The 16,671-nt window shown below is 45.3% G+C and overlaps 2 non-coding genes across 2 annotated transcripts; both read left to right on the top strand.

Moving 5' to 3' along the window:
- Positions 1–14,470: 14,470 nt before the first annotated feature.
- TRNAP-AGG (transfer RNA proline (anticodon AGG)) lies at positions 14,471–14,542 on the top strand. Its single transcript has one exon. It is a non-coding gene; the product is annotated as a tRNA-Pro (tRNA).
- A 787-nt stretch (positions 14,543–15,329) lies between these two features.
- Positions 15,330–15,401, top strand: TRNAP-AGG (transfer RNA proline (anticodon AGG)). Its single transcript has one exon. It is a non-coding gene; the product is annotated as a tRNA-Pro (tRNA).
- Positions 15,402–16,671: the final 1,270 nt, after the last annotated feature.

Here is a 16,671-nt window from a genome sequence, read left to right as displayed (position 1 = left end):
TTCGTTCGTTCGTTCGTTCGTTCGTTCGTTCGTTCGTTCGTTCGTTCGTTCGTTCGTTCGTTCGTTCGTTCGTTCGTTCGTTCGTTCGTTCGTTCGTTCGTTCGTTCGTTCGTTCGTTCGTTCGTTCGTTCGTTCGTTCGTTCGTTCGTTCGTTCGTTCGTTCGTTCGTTCGTTCGTTCGTTCGTTCGTTCGTTCGTTCGTTCGTTCGTTCGTTCGTTCGTTCGTTCGTTCGTTCGTTCGTTCGTTCGTTCGTTCGTTCGTTCGTTCGTTCGTTCGTTCGTTCGTTCGTTCGTTCGTTCGTTCGTTCGTTCGTTCGTTCGTTCGTTCGTTCGTTCGTTCGTTCGTTCGTTCGTTCGTTCGTTCGTTCGTTCGTTCGTTCGTTCGTTCGTTCGTTCGTTCGTTCGTTCGTTCGTTCGTTCGTTCGTTCGTTCGTTCGTTCGTTCGTTCGTTCGTTCGTTCGTTCGTTCGTTCGTTCGTTCGTTCGTTCGTTCGTTCGTTCGTTCGTTCGTTCGTTCGTTCGTTCGTTCGTTCGTTCGTTCGTTCGTTCGTTCGTTCGTTCGTTCGTTCGTTCGTTCGTTCGTTCGTTCGTTCGTTCGTTCGTTCGTTCGTTCGTTCGTTCGTTCGTTCGTTCGTTCGTTCGTTCGTTCGTTCGTTCGTTCGTTCGTTCGTTCGTTCGTTCGTTCGTTCGTTCGTTCGTTCGTTCGTTCGTTCGTTCGTTCGTTCGTTCGTTCGTTCGTTCGTTCGTTCGTTCGTTCGTTCGTTCGTTCGTTCGTTCGTTCGTTCGTTCGTTCGTTCGTTCGTTCGTTCGTTCGTTCGTTCGTTCGTTCGTTCGTTCGTTCGTTCGTTCGTTCGTTCGTTCGTTCGTTCGTTCGTTCGTTCGTTCGTTCGTTCGTTCGTTCGTTCGTTCGTTCGTTCGTTCGTTCGTTCGTTCGTACACTCTGCAGAGAATGTTATGATTGCAGATTTCACATATGTTTTTCATATCAGGTTTTCTGCACCCTAGACATCCATATAAAGCACTCTTCCTTTTTCTTGCTAATTATCTGATAGATATAAAGGGCCATCTGCACTGGAAGGAGCCCGTTTGATAAGAATATAGAGAGGTTTGCTTGAAAAAATAAGCACCCCTGTTTACGCACTGCAAACGTCAACAACAAAACGATCTTCCAGAACAGAGTACCAAATGTGCAAATGCACTGCAATCGGATGTTATGAAAGGAGCAAAAATACGTATTAAATTTACATGCGTGCACACACTTACTTATGCCCATATGAAAAAATACGCTTACGCCTCGAGTGAATCTAGCTCTGTTAACATGTTTACAAAACAGATTATGTTATTAAAATGGCTTATTCCTGTAATCAATGTGTAAGGAAATGACAACCACGCACTTTCAAATAAATAAAAGCTTTATCGAAACCATACACGATGATTGTCAACGGAAGAGATCAAAAGTGAAAAAATGGCCGAGTTGGTATGGAAGCATGGCTAAATTCAGAGCGTGAACTACTGGGACTGTTTTTTTTGTGCTCTTATGTCGTTTGATGACGTTTGATGACATAGGACATGTCGGGTTTATATAGTCTCTAACCTTCCGAATGAACTTTCAGTTGCAAGTAGCGCCGTGCCCTGTCTTCTTTTGTGCCTTTGCTTGTGTCCCAGTAGTTCGCACTCTGAATTTAGGACGAATTTTTCTTCAACTATGAGGCTTTTCTTTCGAGGAACCCGTATGGGTTTCCTTTGTAGCAATTGCTACGAACGGGTGGATGTCTGATTTTCCCTTTATTCATTACTTATCTCCACCTTGCGGGTTTCCGCAGAACTACTACGTCTAACTCTTGCCTTTGCTTCGTGTTGTCGACAAATTCGACTTCGCCCTGCCTTCTGATAGTCGCCTGGTTAGCTCAGATGGTAGAGCGGCTACCCTGGAAAGGCGGTGGTCGCGGGTTCGAGTCCTGGACCAGGACGAATTTTTCTTCAACTGTTAGGCTCTTCTTTCGAGGAACCAGTATGGGTTTCCTTTGTAGCAATTGCTACGGACGGGTGGATGTCTGATTTTCCCTTTATTCATATTTTTCTCAGTAGACAGAAGCGTGTGTTTACAAATTTTGTTCAATTTTATCCCACAATCTTGATTCTGGCGTATTGTCTTTTTTATGACATACATCTCGTCAATAAAACCTTTATGCGTGAAAAGTGCTTTCATTCTGCTTTTTGTTTATGTGTTACGTAAAATATTTAGTGCAGCATTTCCGTCAGAAAAAAAAATCTGGCGTAACCTGCAAAATACACCTATTTTCCCCATGGTAGGGAAGCAGTTAAATACCAAAGCAATTGGACAGAAAAAAATGAAAACACGTAGCTGTTACCTCAGAAATGCTTAACTCTTCGGAAAACATGAAGCGCAGAAACGTTGAATTGCTGGACAAAATACTTCCTCACAGTTACGGCCGCACTTGTCTGCCTCCCACTAATGGCGGCGTATAATCACTACCGCGCTGACCTACCACCGCTTTCAGCAAGCTTTCAGTGAACGACTAGATCCGCACTGGAGATAAAAAATTCTGATAAAAAATGATCCATGGCGTGTTCCGCGCTACCACTTGTTGATTAGACACTCCAACCGGTAAGCTTTCCATTGATTAAAATATAGGTAGCATGAAAATTGCGTCTCAGTCCGTTTAATCTTCACCTTTAAAATTGGAACGCGATGTCATTCAAAGATCCCTGATCAATGCTTCCCACGCTTCCCGACAACTGCAGCTTATGTAACCATAATGTTTACCTGCAAACGCTGGAGGCGAGCGATATGCACGAAAGCGAACTTTCTGGTTGTTTTTTTGTCATCCCACCCTCACGGCAGGTGCCGCGGAGGCGAGTGCCGTCTGGATGGTGTTGCAAGGGACCGAGCGGGGCGCGCCGCTCCTACGTGGCAGTAACCGCTTGTCCTTGTTTTTTTCTGTGTCCCCTGTGCCGCTTAGCACTGCACCACAAAGTCTCATGGAAAACCGACTAGCCCAAACCACACTCCTAATAAGACGTCGAACGGCAGCTCGTAAAAGTGTTTGTGTTCGAGGTTCCGCGTAATAAACATATGTTTTCTCGTATATACCAATTACAATTAGAAGCTACCATGTCTGCAGGTTGAGTGTAAGTCGTACTTTACGAATTTCCTGGCGCGTTTTACTTTGAGAAATTCAATTATTGCAGCAACGCATAAGCGCCAGCCGAAGGGCCTACGTGGTTCGGGATCATTTTTCTCACACGCCGGATTTTCTGTGACACGGGGCCCCTAACGCTATCGCGTTAAAGTTCATCTCGCACGCAAAGGAAAATAGCAATAAAGCTTACCGTAAGAAACCCAGAGTAGGTACAAAGCTGTGCCCTGTGCCACACTTCAACCAGACGCTTTCGCCATGGACACAGTGGAGCGTGTCATCTACCCTTGTTTCCCTTCTTTCATGCTGGCGCCACGACCCCCCGACTCCATTGCTCTCGGTTTCGGAGCATAGCCATGTTAGTACAGTGTACTGTGAAAAACTCTCCACTCCCAGACTCATCCCGATGCCCGGGGATTGGGTGTTGGGATAAGACGAAGATGAGACGACGTTGAGGAAGCCTAAAAACAGTGAAGAAGAAACTAGGAATTGGAAAGAATCAGATGTATGCGTTAAGAGACAAAGCCGGCAATATCATTACTAATATGGATGAGATAGTTGAAGTGGCTGAGGATTTCTATAGAGATTTATACAGTACCAGTGGCACCCTCGACGATAATGGAAGAGAAATTAGTCCAGAGGAATTCGAAATCCCAAAGGTAACGCCGGAAGAAGTAAAGAAAGCCTTGGGAGATATGCAAAGGGGGAAGGCAGCTGGGGAGGATCAGGTAACAACAGATTTGTTGAAGGATGGTGGACAGATTGTTCTAGAGAAACTGGCCACCCTGTATACGCAATGCCTCATGACCTCAAGCGTACCGGAATCTTGGAAGAACGCTAACATAATCCTAATCCATAAGAAAGGGGACGCCAAAGACTTGAAAAATTATAGACCGATCAGCTTACTGTCCGTTGCCTACAAACTATTTACTAAGGTAATCGCAAATAGAATCAGGAACACCTTAGACTTCTGTCAAGCAAAGGACCAGGCAGGATTCCGTAAAGGCTACTCAACAATAGATCATATTCACACTATCAATCAGGTGATAGAGAAATGTGCGGAATATAACCAACCCTTATATATAGCTTTCATTGATTACGAGAAAGTGTTTGATTCTGTCGAAACCTCAGCAGTCATAGAGGCATTACGGAATCAGGGTGTAGACGAGCCGTATGTAAAAATACTGAAAGATATCTATAGCGGCTCCACAGCCACCGTAGTCCTCTATAAAGCAAGCAACAAAATCCCAATAAAGAAAGGCGTCAGGCAGGGAGATACGATATCTCCAATGCTATTCACAGCGTGTTTACAGGAGGTATTCAGAGACCTGGATTGGCAAGAATTGGGGATAAAAGTTAATGGAGAATACCTTAGTAACTTGCGATTCGCTGATGATATTGCCGTGCTTAGTAACTCAGGGGACCAATTGCAATGCATGCTCACTGACCTGGAGAGGCAAAGCAGAAGAGTGGGTCTAAAAATTAATCTGCAGAAAACTAAAGTAATGCTTAACAGTCTCGGAAGACAACAGCAATTTACAATAGACAGCGAGGCACTGGAAGTCGTAAGGGAATACATCTACTTAGGGCAGGTAGTGACGGCGGATCCGGATCATGAGAAGGAAATAATCAGAAGAACAAGAATGGGCTGGGGTGCGTTTGGCAGGCATTCTCAGATCATGAACAGCAGGTTGCCATTATCCCTCAAGAGAAAAGTATATAATAGCTGTGTCTTACCAGTACTCACCTACGGGGCAGAAACCTGGAGGCTTACGAAACGGGTTCTACTCAAATTGAGGACGACGCAACGAGCTATAGAAAGAAGAATGATAGGTGTAACGTTAAGGGATAAGAAAAGAGCAGATTGGGTGAGGGAACAAACGCGAGTTAATGACATCTTAGTTGAAATCAAGAAAAAGAAATGGGCATGGGCAGGACATGTAATGAGGAGGGAAGATAACCGATGGTCATTAAGGGTTACGGACTGGATCCCAAGGGAAGGGAAGCGTAGCAGGGGGCGGCAGAAAGTTAGGTGGGCGGATGAGATTAAGAAGTTTGCAGGCATGGCATGGCCACAATTAGTACATGACCGGTGTTGTTGGAGAAGTATGGGAGAGGCCTTTGCCCTGCAGTGGGCGTAACCAGGCTGATGATGATGATGATGATGATGATGATGATGATGATGATGAGACGACGTTGCTGGCGTAAATGCTAGCATGGTGAAGCGCGGTGTAAATTTAAGTGCGTCAAGGATAAAAGCCATCCCCTCAGCGAACGATGCACTGAGGGGGAAGGAAGGAATTTCGCGCACACACGCACAGCCGCGCTGCCGGCTCAGCCAGTTAAAACATAGCCTTCGAGATTTGTTTCTACTCGATGGGACTCACCTCTGGAGTGAGAATTAAGGCGCCACTTATAGCCCAAACAAAGCCAAGCCACAGATTTTCAGTAGCCCAAATATAGCCACGTAGCCATCTCGCCCAAGTCGACGCCAAAAATATATTTTGTAGCGCAGTTTGGCTACATATAGCCAAACCTGGCAACACTATCCACGCCAGCGCTTTGTTTCCATATGTGGCACGCCAGCGCTTTGTTTCCATATAGCATGGCTTAGTAATGACGTCATCGGTGACCGGGTGACGACGCGCTACTATGGCGCCATCTCGCAGCGGCTCACCGCCATGGAGGAAGGAAAAATATAGGAGGGAGCATTACATCCCGCAGTCAGCCTTGGCAAGCGAACGCTCCGTGAAGCCACGGTGGTGGCCCAACACGTAAACTCTTTCGTCGAGATCACGGAGGAAGCATCGAGATTTGCTGAGACGTTTGGTTCTCATTAGCTATGCCAGTAGCTTTTATTCGGTGCGCGTTTGTTCGGCTGCCTTGCCGTGGCTCTACCTACAGAGCGGGAACACTAAAACCAACCGCGCACTTTGACGTGATTATTGCGTGTTGGGCCACCAGGTTGGCTTCAATCGCGTTGCGGTATGCTCCCCGCTGTCTTTTTCCTTCCTCCGTGCTTGCTGCTATGGAGCCCATCTCGTGCGGCACTACGTTTTCCTCCTCGCCCTTTCGCCATGCTCTCATCCTCCTCTGTCCTCCTTATGCTTCCGCTGTAGCCTCCTTTTCCGCTTCCTTTCTCGCGTTCGCTTCCCTATCGCCGCATTTGATCCCTCACAGCGCCCCGCTCGTTCCTTCTGCCGGTTATGCCTACGCCGAGGCCGACGCTCAATGCAGGAATGGGCGCCTAAGAGCTGCGCTTCAGTTCTGCCGAACGGAACACGAGATCAAGGCGCGAAAAACTCCGTCTGTTACCCTACGCATACCAGCAGTGCGTCGGTGACCTGGAAGGAATATGACCGCCACCACCCAATGTTTCCGACATGATGCATACCTTAGCGGTACTCTGAAAATTTTCCCAGTGAGCCTAGGGCCCAGTAGCGCCCAGTGGCGTCACCTCGCCGAGCTTGGGTCTCCCATAGTAACTCATCTAGCTCAGTGCTCGCTGGAAGTTTGTGTTGGTCTTTATATGCCACGGGTCTTGCACCACAGTTGCTGGACTTCCGCCTCATAATGTGCGACTAGACGACTGGTTTTCTCTGGTTTTCGGTAGATACCAAATTAGTCCACGACAGCTGATGGTAATATGGCGGCAGCCAAGGATATTGAACTCCAACGCTTCATGCTTCGCAGTTAAGTCCTCCCAAAGCTCGTGCGAAGCCACAATCCGGCTATAAAATATAAAGATCACCGCTTGAATCTGGCGAAAATCTGATAACCAGAACGTAGGCGGTCAGCAGAGCTCATTACGCTCCCATTTTTCCGTCGTACAACGATCGGTGCGCACACGTTCCCGAACTGGCTATTTGGCTCACTGAAGAGGCTTTCTCAGTGAACTCGTGGAGACATTCTAGAAACTTATGAGATAAGCAAGGTGAAAACTATTGATTTGATGCAAACAATCACACAAACTATAAGTATTTCTCGCCCGTCAAGCACAAAACAAAACATACTAGATAGTTATCCGGCGGCTATCGTTAATTGTTAGAGTCTGCAGACTCACCAATAAAATATCTACATTTTCATGTCTAGGGGAACCCAGTCATGAATTATTATAGCTAATAAATTTTTTTGCAATAAGCAAGTGTGGTGGTCCGCTGCATAACTAACGGCCGATGGATGTATCACACTTCACGGACGCCAAGGATTGTGTCGTAGGGACCTTCTTTTGTATCAACAGATAGTCTAAAGACATGTGGGCACATAAAGTTCTGCTGGGTCACCTGCGCTCACATAAAGTTGCGCGGTGTATTCGCAAAAAAGAAAAAAAAGAAGACCTGACATGACACAGATTAGAAACATGTTAAAACAGATTATCCGAGAGAATGCAACGCTTAAAGATGAGCTCAATCAGCTTAGGGCAGAAAACGCGACGCTTCAGCTACAAAAAAAGAATGGCAACACACCCTCCTCCAGTACGACGTCGCCGCCTAGTCGAGCTCTAACACCCGTTCCCACACAAGCGAACGGGGAAGCACCACCACACAAACGGAGGGCGCAAGAAACGGTTGAAGAAAAGAGTGCGTTTGCAATCCGCGAGGTTATGGGGACGTTTAAATGAATGTTAGATGGGTTACAGCAACAAATCACAAGCATGCATGTAGAGATTAAACAACAATTCGATGGATTAGAGAATAGAGTAGCGGCACTAGAAAGCACACCAAAGGATATTCAACCGGCCGGCGCAGGGCCGGTTAGAAGCAAACCGTATAGCAGACCGAATGTGGTAGAAAATAGCAAGGCCACCGGGGAAGAACAGATAAATCAACATGGTGCCGCGTAACCAATACGCGTTTTGGCAATGGAACTGCCGCGGGTATCGTCGCAAGCGAGGAAACCTGCAGCAGTTCGTAGCAAGTAAGGAGACGCCAGATGTCGCCGCCCTTCAGGAGACCGGGGGATGGCAAAATTATCAGGGTATAAATCTTACAGTGGCTCCGGCGAGAAGGCAACTGTCACGACGCTGATACACAGAAACCCCTCGGCTGTCGAGCACGATACCGGTATTCGCGATAGACCACGTCCTGACTGAAATAATCCCGTCCCATAAAGAAGAGGGAAGTCCATTTATTCTTAACATATACAGTCCACCCCGACACAAGCCCAAATTCGGCCCACTCTTCCGCAAAGCGCTGAGCGTAGCGCACAAACAGGCGCTAGTCGTGGTCGGCGATTTTAACGCGCCACACGGGGCTTGGGGATACAGCATAGAGAACGTTAAGGGCCTATGCTGTATAATACCGTATAATATATGAAATCTTGAAGCATATACCCTTTGAAACACAAAAAGCCCTACTTTCCCTCTGCAATGCTGTATGGTCTTCCGGCGAGATCCCGCCTGCCTGGAAAGGGGCCATTAAAATTCCTATTCTGAAAGAGGGCAAGGATCCGTCGTCTGTTTCGAGTTACCGGCCTATAGCACTAACAAGCTGTCTCTGCAAACTCTTCGAGGAAATGATAAACCTACGCCTACTACATTTTCTAGAATCAAACAAACTGCTTGACCCATACTAGTGCGGATTTCGCGAGGGTCGATCCACCACTGACCATTTTACACGTACTGCGACACAAATTCGTGAAGCTTTTGTCCACAAACAGTTTTTTGTCAGTATTTTTAGATATGTAAAAGGCGCACGACACAATTTGTCGCTTTGGAATCCTCCGTGATCTGTCTGGAAGGGGAGTCCGAGGCAACTTGCTGAATGTGATTCAGAGTTACCTCTCCATCCCACGTTCCGTGCCATGGTTGGCAACGTTCTGTCTCGTCCTTTTACGCAAGAGGTTGGTGTTCCACAAGGTGGTGCGCTGAGCTGCACTCTTCTTATTGTCAAAATGAATTCGCTCCACATTGTCATACCGCGTACTATATTTTATTCTGTATATCTGGATGACATCCAAATATGTTACAAATCATGTAATCTAAGTATCTGCGAGCAACAAGTACAGCTTGGCTTAAATAACTTGTCTAAGTGGGACGACAAAAACGGTTTTAAACTGAACCCTCAAAAAAGTACGTGCGTTTTGTTCTCTAGCAAGTGAGCTATACTGGCGGACCCGGTAATAGATCTCAATGGAGAACGCCTATCTGTGATCCGTGAACACAAATGTTTAGGTATGATCTTAGACTGCAACTTAACTTTTATCCCACACCTAAGGTATCTTAAAGTAAAATGCCTTAAGACTACGAACCTACTATCTCTTGTCACGCACAACCTGGAGAAGCGACAGGAGATGTCTTATGAGCTTGCAGAAAAGTCTAATATTATCACGCCTTGACTACGGAGCAGTACTCTATAACTCTGCTACGCCTAGTGTTCTTAAAACTATAGACCCTATCTACCACTTAGACATCCGCCTTGCTACAGGTGCCTTCAGGACTAGCCCTGTGCAAATCCTTTACGTTCAATCTAACGAATGGTCTCTATACTTCCAAAGGACATATCTAAGCTTTTCGTATGCCTTGAAGGTAAAATCAGCTGTAGATTATCCACGCCATTAAATTATTCAAGACTTGTCCACGGCTAGGCTGTCCCATAATCGCCCAGCCACTAGGCCTCCTCTGTTCTTCCGGGTGGAAGCACTATCAGAAGAAACATGCGTCCGTCTTTTAGAGAACGTCCTAATGGCTCCGGTCCGTCTTTCACCACATTGGGAGTGGAAGACTATCGAGTGTGACGTCTCTTTCTTAGAAATTTCAAAACGAGCATCTGAGATACATATACATTCGCATTTCCTTGGGCTTAAGGAGAAGTGTTCCTGTGATGAATTTTATACAGATGTTTCGAATTCCTCTCATGGTGTTGCTTACGCAGCTCTAGGACCATCGTTTTTGATATCCGGCGCACTGAATCCATATACCAGTATTTTTACGGCGGAAGCATACGCGATCCTCTCTACAGTTAAACACATTAAACAAACAAATTTCACAGGGGCTATTGCGTTTACGGACTCACTGAGTGTAGTGCGAGCCCTAAGAAGTCATCGTTTGTTGGGTGCCTGGCCACAGTGGCATAAAAGGCAACTAAGCTGCCGACGAGAACGCTACCTCAGCAGCTTTTAGCGACACCGACAATAAAGATTCTCTCGAAGTGGCGGCCAATACTTGCTCGAAAAATTGAAATGCAAAATCGGCTAATTAAAAAGAATTGACTAATTAACTTTCTAGGTAATTATGTTATGACGCATATTGGAATTTACAAATTCTATCAGTGGACTTCGCTTGGCGGATCCACTTCGAACGAATTGTCAGAACGACACCACTTTTGAGATATATATTCCCGAACTTTGCGGAGAAATGCATTGGCGTTCCAGTTACTTGTGTACTTCAGGGCATGAAAAGACGTTTTGTTAACAAATTAACTGGAACGCCAATGCATTTCTCCGAAGAGTTCGGGAATTTATATCTCGAAACTGATGTCATCTTGAAAATTCGTTCCAAATGGATCCGCCCTATGAGCTCCACGGCTAGAATTTGTAAATTGTAATATGGGCCATAACGTAATAAGTTAAAAACTTAATGAGTGAGTTTTTATTAGTTAGCATATTTTGCATCTCAATTCTTGTGGAAGTATTGCCTGCCGCTTCGAGTAGAGCAGCTCATGAACTAGAATTGTAATATCAGCCACAGGCAACTTTTAAATATTTTTGGAAGTGTTCGCTGAAACACAGTATATAGTAGCTGTGCAAGAAACAAAAATAGAAAGTGAGGAGAAGACGGAGCGCATGGTGGAAACTTTTCGAAGGTACTTCAATGTTTGTGTTAGCCACGCGATACTCACATCCGGAGGTTGTGCACTTTATATAAGGAATAACGTAGGCATCGAAGGTGAAAAAGTAGTTGCGTGAGAGGCGGGAATGTTGCTTGTTCTTGACTTTTCGTACTGCGCAAGGGAATGGCGTGTTATCTGTATATATGCACCAAACGTCGATTATGAGCGTGTTGTGTTGTTTGAAGACTTAGAACAATTTTTAAAAAGCGATAAATACTTAATTGTGCTTGGTGATTTTAATTGTGTATGTTTGGCTGAAGATCGAGCCAAGAACACCGTTGTACGATATAAAAGTTCACGAGTGCTTGTTTCACTCCTCCAGGAATATTATTTAGAAGACCTCGGTTATTTATTGTTAAGAGGGAATAGCCCTACCTATACCCATTACCAGCGTGGAAGCTGTGCTAGGCTGGATATGATATATGTTACAATTGATCTTGCCAGAGATTGTGGCCACGATGAAGTGAAACATGTGTCATTTGGTGGCCATAGCCTTGTAATAGCTACATTAGAAAGCAACTTGAGAAAGAGCCGTGTTAATTGGGCTTTATGGAAATTCAATATGAAACTTTTACAGGATGAAAAGTTTACGAAGCGTTGAATTGAATGAATAGCATCCACGGAACCACATGGGTGAGCAGCTGAGTGGGCAAATTTTAAGAACGATGTCAAGTTCATTTCGATTCAAAGGGGAAGCATTAGTCAAAAGCTAAAAAGTAATGAAAAAGAGCTCCATTGCTAACTCGATTTTCTTATATGTATATATAATCTTTTATATAATCTTATTGCCTACGCTTAATGAAGCTAAACGCGATTTAAACAGCCAGTCACTATAGAGGAAGTGAGAAGTGGCATTAAAGAATGGGCTCCAAGAAAAGCACCTGGGCCAGATGGAATAGGAGTAGCCTTTTAAAAAATGTTCATCGAGGAAATCAGCCCAATTTTGCATAAGGTTATTAGCACGGCCTGTGAGAAAAAAGTTACCACCTTCCTTTTGCGCTGCTCATATGGTTTTAATGCCTAAGATGGATAATCTAACAAGCCTTTGATCTGTAAAGGCCTATCTCTCAATAATTCTTACAAATGTGCACTATAATATTTATGGAAAAATTTGAGCCAAACGTTTGAAAAGTGTTATTGTGCTTCTCAGTGGATCGCACCGGACCTGTGGAATGAAAGGGCGTTCGATATGTACAAATCTGCATACCCCGCAGTGTTCTGTAATATTGCGATGCCATCTCGGGACGAGTTGCTATGTTACAACTCGATCTCGCTAAGGCTTTCGACCGCACACGATGTCTTTTTCTTCTGTGCTTCAGCATATCAATGTTGGGAAAGTGTTATCAGAATGTTTAAACATGGCGTATAATGATTGTACTGTATACATTATAGTTCACGAGAACCACACCCAGAGTACTGACGTCCGGCCATTTATACAAGTATGGGCGTTGTCATCATTGCTTTTCGCTCTTTATCTTTAACTCGTCTGCCTCAGTCTTATTAATAATGAGAAGGTACATGGTTTCAGGCTTCAGACGCATCACGAGAAAATTCTTGGCTACGCTGACAACGCAGGCGTTTTCTTGCACTGACCGCAAAAGCACAGAAGAGGCCATAAGCGTCCCCAAAGATTTTTGCAAACAGACAGGTTGCGCGATAAACTGAGAAAAATGTGTCGGTTTCTGGAACGGAATATGGGACGTTAAGTCAGACACATTTGCGAGCATTACGTGGGCAAGAAGTCGTTCAACGTATTTAGGCTTGCCTCTCGAGCGTTATAACCAACCAGCGGAATACTGGGATGACGTGACGCCAAGGGTGAAGGAAAAAGTTGGAGGATGACAAGGCCGAGAATAATCGATGTTTTCTCGGGCCAGTGCGTGCTTTATTGCCAAAGTATGCTATGGGTGTTGCAGTTTTTGTCACTGTCACGCGTCTATGTGCGAAAACTGGACCGAATATTTGAGGTTTTCATTTGGGGCTCCAACTGGGAGAGAGTCAGCCGCACTGATCTCTTTCGCTTTGTGAAAGACCGGTGGCCTCGGTCTCTGCCATCTCTTTATCCGGCAAATTGTGTCGCATTTTATGTTCATGCAGGACCAGAGAGACCCGTTCTAGAGAGAAATGACGCAGATGCGCTTTAAGAATGTATTGCCTGAATTTGTTATGTCTAGTGCGACTACAATGGATGCTGGCGTAAAAGATTACTTCAGAGCGTTTGTGACGTGATTTAGGATACTTAAAACACGCTTCTCATTCGAGTAAGTGAGCCTTGTACCGAGGAAGAAACTATATAACGATTTAATCGATGTCATGTTGCCAGTCCCGTTATACAGATCGCTAAACAATGGAGGCTCGGGGCAAGATGCTTTAAAGAGATAGAAGAGTGACTGTTAGAGGAGCTGTTAAAACATTCTTTTTAAAATGACACACAAACACACTCCCTGTAAAAATGTGGCTCGATGAAAAACGAATATTTGTACCTTGGACGACCAACTGCATCTTACCCGCCGTGGTTGCTCAGTGGCTATGGTGTTGGGCTGCTGAGCACAAGGTCGCGGGATCGAATCCCGGCCACGGCGGCCGCATTTCGATGGGGGCGAAATGCGAAAACAGCCGTGTACTTAGATTTAGGCGCACGTTAAAGAACCCCAGGTAGTTCAAATTTCCGGAGTCCTCCACTACGGCGTGCCTCATAATCAGAAAGTTGTTTTGGCACGTAAAACCCCATAATTTAATTTTAAGCAACTGGATCTTGTGTAAGAAACCCGAAGCAATCAAACACACATTCATTAATTGTTGCGATCCAGTCTTCCTTTTGGATGTCATGCAACGGACCCCGAAGAAAGATTTACCGATAACAGCATGCGGAATCCGATATCTCCGTACAGAATGAAAATAGCTTTCCCTTTAACATGTTTGTAATACTGGGGCTACATAGCCTTTGGATCACAAGAATGGCAGTCAGGTACGCCGAGCCCAAAGCAAAGTCAGCAAGAGAAAACTTTATAGCGAACATAACCTACAAGTGCCAGGTCTATTACACTTTAGCCGAGCAACCAGACTGGCTTTCCGCACTTGAAGACTTCGTTTTAAAATGAATAAATTTTAATCAACCGCACTGGTCAAGCAGACCAACGCTGGTTTCCCGTATGCACTTGCCTTTTTCTGAATAAAAGTATGAAAAAAAGGAAAGCATATTCGGCTCGTTGGCCTAGAGGTATCATTCTCGCTTAGGGTGCAAGAGGTCCCAGGTTGAAATCCCGGACGAGCCCAGTCATATTTCTTCATGTTCATTTTTACAGCCCACCGGAATGTGATCGAATAATATTAAAGAAAGGGCAATTATTCGCATTTGTCTTCGCCGTTTTGCTTCCGCTCGCTTTTAGTCCAGACGGGATCAAACACATTCATGGTTCACTTTTGTAGGCAGCCAAGAAATGTTACTAAGGTGAAAGCACGTAATCGAGTCAAAGAGTGGTGGCTCGTTGGTCTAGGGGTATGATTCTCGCTTAGGCTGCGAGAGGTCCCGGGTTCAAATCCCGGACGAGCCCACTCATGCTTTTTCATGTTTATTTGTGCAGCCCGCCGGAATGTGATCGAACAATATTAAAGGGCAATTATTCACATTTGTCTTCGCTGTTTTGCTTCCGCTCGCTTTTAGTCGAGACGGGATCAAACACATTCATGGTTTACTTTTGTAGTAAAACTCTTGCTTGGGCTAGTTGGTTCATGCTTGAAGTAGTTTGGCAAGGCGCAGAAGACCAGGACTCGAGAAGAACACAAACGACAAGATTGAAAGAAAGGGCCCAATGCAGAAGAAATACGCTCAAGTAAAACTCTTGTTTGGGCTAGTTGGTTCATGCTTGAAGTAGTTTGGTAAGGCGCAGAAGACCAGGACTCGAGAAGAAGAACACAAACGACAGCTTAAAAGAAAGGGCCCAATGTAGAAGAAATATGCTCAAGTAAAACTCTTGCTTGGGCTATTTGGTTCATGCTTGAAGTAATTTGGCAAGGCGCAGAAGACCAGGACTCGAGAAGAAGAACACAAACGACAGGTTTGAAAGAAAGGGCCCAATGTAGAAGAAATATGCTCAAGTAAAATTCTTGCTTGGGCTAGTTGGTTCATGCTTGAAATAGTTTGGCAAGGCGCAACAAAGCTTTCGCACCGATCCTGCCATTTTGTGCGTCAACCTGATCGCCGTCTCAGCTTGCCAGTGGCCCGGTCCTGTCGTTTGTGTTCTTCTCGAGTCCTGGTCTTCTGCGCCTTGCCAAATCACTTTTGTAGGCAGCCAATATATATTACTAAGGTGAAAGCACGTAATCGATATGAGGGGTGGTGGCTCGTTAGTCTAGGGGTATGCTTCTCGCTTAGGGTGCGAGAGGTCCCGGGTTCGAATCCCGGACGAGCCCACTCATATTTCTTCGTATTTAATTTTGCAGCCCGCCGGAATGTGATCGAATAATATTAATGGGAAATTATTCACATTTGTCTTTGCTGTTTTGCTTCCTTTCGATTTCAGTCCAGACGGGATCAAAGACACTGATGGTTCACTTTTGTAGGCAGCCAAGATATATTACTAAGGTGAAAGCACGTAATCGTGAAGAAGCGTGGTGGTTCGTTGCTCTAGGGGTATGGTTCTCGCTTAGGGTGCGAGAGGTTCCGGGTTCGAATCCCGGACGAGCCCACTCATATTTCTTCGTGTTTAATTTTGCAGCCCGCCGGAATGTGATCGAACAATATTAAAGGGCAATTATTCACATTTGTTTTCGCTGTTTTGCTTCCTTTCGATTTCAGTCCAGACGGGATCAAAGACACTGATGGTTCACTTTTGCAGGCAGTCAAGATATATTACTAAGGTGAAAGCACGTAATTGAGATCAAGGCTCGCTGGTGTAGGGAGATTTTTGACGGTAAAAAATGAGGATGGGCTGCCTTTGGACTTAATTGTGCTAATGGCCTCCACTGTTTATAGCGGGATCGAATGGCCGTTTTTTTTGTCAGCCTGACAGCCGACCTGCACGACTTCTTTTCCGGGATGGTGTTTCCAAGTTGACTGATATAATTAAAGATCAATAATCCCCTCCGGATTGGCTGAAGACGATTGAGCCCCTCGCAAGATGAAAACAATCTTAAAGAAGGCATGGCCAGCCACCATCTGTCTTACCGTACAATATGTATGCGCGCAAGCTCGAAAGTGCATTTATGTGTATAATTATGTATTGCGTTCTTTGTTAAAAAAATGATACCCTTTTTGTTTGCTACGGGAAATTTCCGGCAATATAGAAAAAGCTCGCTGTTCTAGGGGTATGATTGATTCCACTTCCGTCTGTCCAAGAGAGCGGACGTGGTTATCATGTGCTCCGATGGGGCGGTGTTTGCGGCAATGAATAGCCGCGGTAAGAGGAATGCGGCGCCTGCTGAACATTAAGATTACGAGGTCATCTTGCCTACATTGCCTACAGGTCGCACAGTTTTGAATACCATATTTTTACGTGCCGATATTCAGGCCAGGCCTTATCGAGTTGAAGACTTCAGGGTTACGTTGGACCGTCTGGCATTGCTCCCTGAGGTGCTAAACTTGGGGGCGTACCAGATGAGTCACGTATGGGCCGTCACCTTCAAGAACGCGGAAGGCGTGAAGAAGGCTCTGATCATCGGTGAAATGAAGGTGAAGGGTCGC

The sequence above is a fragment of the Dermacentor variabilis genome, chromosome 1 (genome assembly GCF_050947875.1).
Source record: "Dermacentor variabilis isolate Ectoservices chromosome 1, ASM5094787v1, whole genome shotgun sequence".
Lineage (NCBI taxonomy): Eukaryota > Metazoa > Arthropoda > Arachnida > Ixodida > Ixodidae > Dermacentor > Dermacentor variabilis.
The sequence above is the reverse complement of the archived record's forward strand: the minus strand, read 5'-3'. Positions and strand labels throughout refer to the sequence as shown.